Here is a 6,009-nt window from a genome sequence, read left to right on the forward strand (position 1 = left end):
TTGAACATAGGAACTCCCATATCATTTTCCCTTTATAATTTTTCATAAACCACTCCCTTTAAAAATAGCTCATACCCTGCATTACTGTTAAGTGGGTCATTTATGCAGGGCATAGCTCATACACTGCATTACTGTTAAGTGGGTCATTTTGTGGAAGCAAAATAAAATTTATTTCTCTTGCAAAAATGTGTTTTAATCATTTTTGATAGGAAAGTACTTACTATTGCCATTTTATTTTTTTGGTATGTTTCATAGTTCTGCTTTGTTCTTTCTCTCTTGCTGTCTTCCTTTGTAATTGCATTGTTTTTGTGTGTGCTTTTTTGTAGTAATATGCTTTTATTTCTTTCCTTTTATATTTGTACTAGAGGCCCAGTGCACAAAAATTTGTGCACTTGAGGTGGGGGTCCCTCAGCCCGGCCTGAGCCCATTCACTGTCCAAGACCCCTTGGGGGATGTCCACCTGTCAACTTAGGCCCACTCCCTGGGGGATCAGGCCTAAGCTTGCAGTCATACATCCTTCTGGCAGCCAGGGAGCCCTCGCGGGATGTCCGACTAAAGGCTTAGGCTCCCAAGGGATCCGGTCTAAACCGTTAGTTAGACATTCTTAATGCTGCCATGGAGGTGGGAGAGGCTCCTGCCACCACCAAGCACTGGCCAGCCATGAGCCAGCTTCTGGCTGAGTGGCATTCCCCATATGGAAGTGCACTGAACACCAGGAGGCAGCTCCTTCATTGAATGTCTTCCCCCTGGTGGCTAGTGCACATCATAGCAACCGATCATTCTGCTGTTCAGTCAATGTGCATATTAGCCTTTTATTATTATTACTAGAGGCCAGGTGCACAAAAATTTGTGCACTCGGGGTGGGGGGGCCCTCAGCCCAGCCTGTGCCCTCTCGCAGTCTTCGACCCCTCGAGGGATGACCACCTGCTGGCTTGGGCCTGCTCCCCGGGGGATTGGGCCTAAGATGGCAATCAGACACCCCTCTGGCAGCCCAGCAGCCCTTGGGGGATGTCCACTTGCCAGCGGGGAGCAGACCTAAGCTGCAGTCAGACATCCTTAGCTCTGCTGTGGAGGCAGGAGAGGCTCCCAATATCACCACTGTACTGGCAACCATCAGCCTGGCTTGTGGCTGAGCAGAGTTCCTCTATGTGGGAGCTCACTGACCACCAGAAGGCAGCTCCTGCTTTGAGCGTCTGCTCCCTGGTGGTCAGTGTGTGTCATAATGACCAGTCATTCCCAGTCTTTCTGCTCTTAGGGTCAGTTTGCATATTACCCTTTTACTATATATGATAGAGGCCTGGTGCACGGGTGGGGGCTGGCTGGTTTGCCTTGAAGGGTGTCCTGGATCAAGGTGAGGGTCCCGTTTGGGTGCCTGGCCAGCCTGAGTGAGGGGCTGATAGCTGTTTGCAGCTGGTCACACCCCCTTCAGGGTGGGGGTCCCTACTGAGGTGCCTGGCTCGCCTGGATGAGGGGCTGATGGCTGTTTTTAGGCTGGCCATACCCCCTTTAGGGTGGGGGTCACCACTTGGGTGCCTGGCCAGTCTGGGTGAGGGGCTGAGAGCCATTTTCCGGCTGGAGGGCGACTGAAGCTCCCAGCCTCTACTTTTTTTTTTTATTCTGGGATTTATTTACCTTCTATAATTGAAACATTGTTGCCGTTACTGGCGCTCCTAGCTCTGAAGCCATGGCTGGCTGAAAGCAGGTATCTGGGGTTTGTTTAGCTTCTATAATTGAAACATTGTTGCTTTTGGGCTCAGAGCCAGGCTGTGGCAGGCGGGGAACCTTGGCTTCCTCCATCACTGGAGCAAGCAAGCCTCATGTTCACTTCAGTTGCATAGCTGCCGGCCGCCATCTTTGTTGGCAGTTAATTTGCATATCACCCTGATTAGCCTATGGAAACCATAGCAGAGGTATGGTTAATTACCCTTTTTGTCTTTTATTAGGATAGGATGTCCCTATTTCCCCCCTTTTGCCCCCTCTACCCAACTATTTCCCTCCCACTTCTCTCTGGCCATCACCATCCTGTTGTCTGTGTCCATGGGTTGTGCATATATTTTCTTTGGCTAATCCCTTCTTTAAATTAACTTCTTTAAATTTTTATTTTCAGATAAGTGCTTATAACTGCACTATTATATATCATTTAGAATTAAGGTATTTTTAAATTGAACCCTTGTAAATTTTAACACAATTTAATAAATTATGCTAAAAGCAATTAGGGGATTTTTCATGTAATGCAGATACATTTCAATTAATATTTTATTAATTTTTAATATTTTCATTTGAAATAATCTCATACATGTAAAAAAACTATAAAATACTACAGCATATTATATGTACCCTTCACCCAATTTCTTAGGTGTTAATAATTTAAACATAACCATTATACAACTAACAAAATTTGGAATATATTTTTCTTATAATCTCTTTAATGTTACTTAATCCATTTACTTTGTTTTTCTTAATCTTCACCCAAGGATATTTTTCCATTGAATTTTAGAGAGAGTGAAGGGAAAGGGATAGACACATTGATTGGTTGCCTCATGCACATGCTTTGATAGGGACTGGGTGGGGATCAAGCCAGCAACTGAGGTACGTGCTCTTGACTGGAATCGAACCTGGAACCCTTCAGTCCATGGGCTAATGCCCTATCCACTGAGCAAAACAGGCTGCAGCTTTATTCATTTACTTTTAATCTATATGTGTCTTTATATTTAAAGTGTGTTCTGTTTTTGATTCACCCTCATAATCTGTCTTTTATTTTTTTATTTTTTTGTTATTAATTCACTGTTTATTTATTTATTTATTCATTTATTTTTTAGATTAGAATAAAAACTTATTCTGGTAAAGAAGTATATATTTTTTATTTGCAAAAGCTGAAAACGCTCCTATGAGTGGCAGCCCAGAACCTGGATTCCACGGGATCAACCACATGAAGCGAGAGTCTGTCACTTCTTCTTGCCAGGCTTGGGGGCCTTTTTGAGGCCTTGGATGTGTTTCCGAGGAAGCTGATATTCTTCCAGCAACAGCCGGCCGAGGTGGTGGACTTGGTTTCCCTGGATCTGGACCTGCAGGCTTTCCTTAGCCCCAGGGGCAGGAGTGACAGTGGTGCTAGCCTGGCATCGCTGCTGCAGGGTGGCAGCCACTGTGCATGGGTCCAGACTGTAGGTCTCCAAATTCCGGACCACAGTCACCTTTTTATTGGAAGCTCTCTGTGCTAGGGTGATGTCAATGGGGCAGATTTTGCCTTTCTTCACAATGGGCTCTTGTCCGGGAAAGGTCACTTGATAGGCAGGCTGCAGTTTTTCCAAACATCTGGTCAGAAGACTGTCCCATGGAAGCTTCATGACTATGTGCTGTTCACTTTTCTCTAAGATTCAGTCACACAGGATGGGATCCAAGTGTATGAGAATTTTGTTGTCTGCATAAACCAGGTCATTTTTCTTGGCGTAGTTAATGATGATCATCCGGACCTCACTGCCCTTGAGAATGCTCCCCTTCTTGTGGCCAGACTCCTGGAAGAGCAGGCTCATGGTTTTATATCTGGAGGGTGATAGGGCTGTTCCCTGCTACCCTCCTGGATAGTCGGGGAGGTCGGGGAGGGCTCAGGTATGACAAAAGATGTGATCCTGGGGTGTTTCCAGTCCACAGCCACAATGCTCTCCACCCCTTTGCTCAGCTCCTCGACCTGTATAATCTGCTCCTGCTGCATTTGCTGCAGGAACTTGGAGAGTTTTTTGTAGCTTGACTTCTTTATGTCCTGTTCCCGTCCTTCAGGGAAGCAGGAGAACACATGGCTACCGAGGAAAGTGCTGGTGAGTAGAGGGAGGTCGGTCTTTTAGACTCAGCACTTCAAAGCATGCAAGAAGCATTGCTGTAGCAGTTCATCCATTTGCTTTTGAAGGGTCTTGCTGTATGCGGGGTCTGGGTTCAGGCCCCTGACGCCAGGGTCTTCTGAAGCTTCTGGTAGGGTCTTGTCCCCATACATCTGCTGATCTTCCCCATTCTCCTCCTTCTTTCTCTCCAGGGTAAGGTGCCTCATGTCATCCTGCAGGGTGGGGCCTGCCTGGACAGACCCCTTCTCTTCACTGACATCTGAGGGATCCAGGGCCAGTGGGGCAATGAAAGGTGGAGAGGACTTGTCTCCAGATCACCACAAGTGGTCCTCGTAGGTGTGGAGCAGAGAGAAGCCCCTTCCCTTCAGGCCTGAAGTCAGCATCTCAGATGTGGACATGGCAGCCGCTCCGATGGCCACAGGGGCCCGTGCCAAGACAATGGCACGGAGGTCACCCTTCTGTACCTGAGGCAGACCAGAAGGGGGCACCACTATTCCCAGCAGCATCAAATCTGCTCCCCACACCAGTTTTTTGAGCACCAGAGGCCATGTTGTGAATGCTGGTAGAAGATCAGGATATGACCACAGGGTGTACACTGTCGGGTACAGATTTTTCTCCAGTTCAAATAGGACGGGGTTACCACCACTCACGTACACAGTCATGGCATCCCCTCTGTGAGCATACAGCTTCATGATGCTGAGCTCTTCCTTCCCAGGCACCAACTCGGAGGCCTGGTTGGTCCCCAGGGCGGGGAAAGCAGCTGCCACGTCAGCTCAAAGCTTTCTCTTGTCTGATCCCTTGATGGCCATGTTGGACTTGACACAAAAGGCCTTGGCAAACATGTGTGCTGGAGTGGCCTTGTTGGGGTCCAGCCCCAGCAGGTCCAGGGGTTCCCAAAGGTGTGGATGGAGTCAGGAAAGAAGCAATGACACAGAGACAGCATTCAGTTGATCAGCAGCCTAGCCAGGTTTTCTAGCCAGGTTCTCCAGCCAGGTTCTCCAACCAAGTTCCATAACTTTTAATTGGTGCATTTAAGCCACTGACTTTCAGAGTGCTTACTGATAGAGTTACTACCATATCAGGTGGCTTCTGCTGCTTCTGGTGTGGGCGTGCCTTGTCTCCCCGGGGTGGCAAGGCATGGCTGGCTGCTGGGGGCTTTCTGGGGCGGATGTGCCTTGCCACCCCAGGACCTGCCGATGGGGTCCCGGGGCAGCCGGCCTGCCCTGGATGGCGGCTCACTGGCGGTTGGTGCTGTTTCGTCCTGCCTGCAGTATGCAAATTAGCAGCCATCTTTGTTAGCATATCACACTGATTAGCCAATGAGAGGCCTAGCAAAGGTATGCTCAATTACCATGTTTGTCTATTATTAGATTAGATATCTACTGGGGGTTTTTTCTTTGTGATTACTATAGGGCTCACAAAATTCATCTTATATTTACAAAGTCTGTTTTAAGATGATGTTGACTTAACTTCCCTCACACACAAACTCTCTACACTTTTCCCTCTTATACACTTTATGTTACTGATGTTACAATTTATGTATTTTATACTGTGTATATAATTATTGTAATTACAGTAATTCTTAAAACTTTGTATTTTAATTTTTATACTAGGATTAAAAGCAAATTATGCATCGCCATTACAGTATTGGAGTATTTCTTCTATGTATTTACCTTAACCAGTGTCTTTATGTTACTATTTAATGTCCTTTCAGTTCAACTTGAAAAATTCCCTCTATACAGCATATAGAATACTTATGTTTATTCATCCCTTCTGCCAACCTATGCCTTTTAATTAGAAGTGTAATCCATTTACATTTAAAGTAATTACTGGGGCGGGTGGGAATAAGGGGAAGAGATCAACCAAAGGACTTATATGCAAGCATATAGGCCTAACCAATGGACACAGACAACAGGGGGGTGAGGGCATGAGTGGGGGGATGGGTAGTAATGTGGGGATAAGGACACATATATAATAACTTCAATAAAAAAATTAAAAAAAGAATACGAGCAGTAAGAGGAACAATAAAACTGTAAGAACAAAAAAAAAGCAATTACTGATAAATTAGGATTTACTACTGCTATTTTGCATTTTGTTGCTCTATGTCTTATAGCTTTTTATGTCTATTATTTTTACTATTACTACTTTCTTTTATTATTTAATAATTTCATGGCAT

The 6,009-nt window shown here is 45.8% G+C and overlaps 1 pseudogene across 1 annotated transcript; it reads right to left on the bottom strand.

Moving 5' to 3' along the window:
* Positions 1-2,945: 2,945 nt before the first annotated feature.
* On the bottom strand, positions 2,946-4,675 carry LOC308511225 (eukaryotic translation initiation factor 2D-like; annotated as a pseudogene). Its single transcript has one exon. The product of its transcript is annotated as a eukaryotic translation initiation factor 2D-like (transcript).
* Between the last annotated feature and the right edge of the window lie 1,334 nt (positions 4,676-6,009).

The sequence above is a fragment of the Myotis nattereri genome (genome assembly GCF_964212035.1).
Source record: "Myotis nattereri genome assembly, chromosome: X".
NCBI lineage: Eukaryota > Metazoa > Chordata > Mammalia > Chiroptera > Vespertilionidae > Myotis > Myotis nattereri.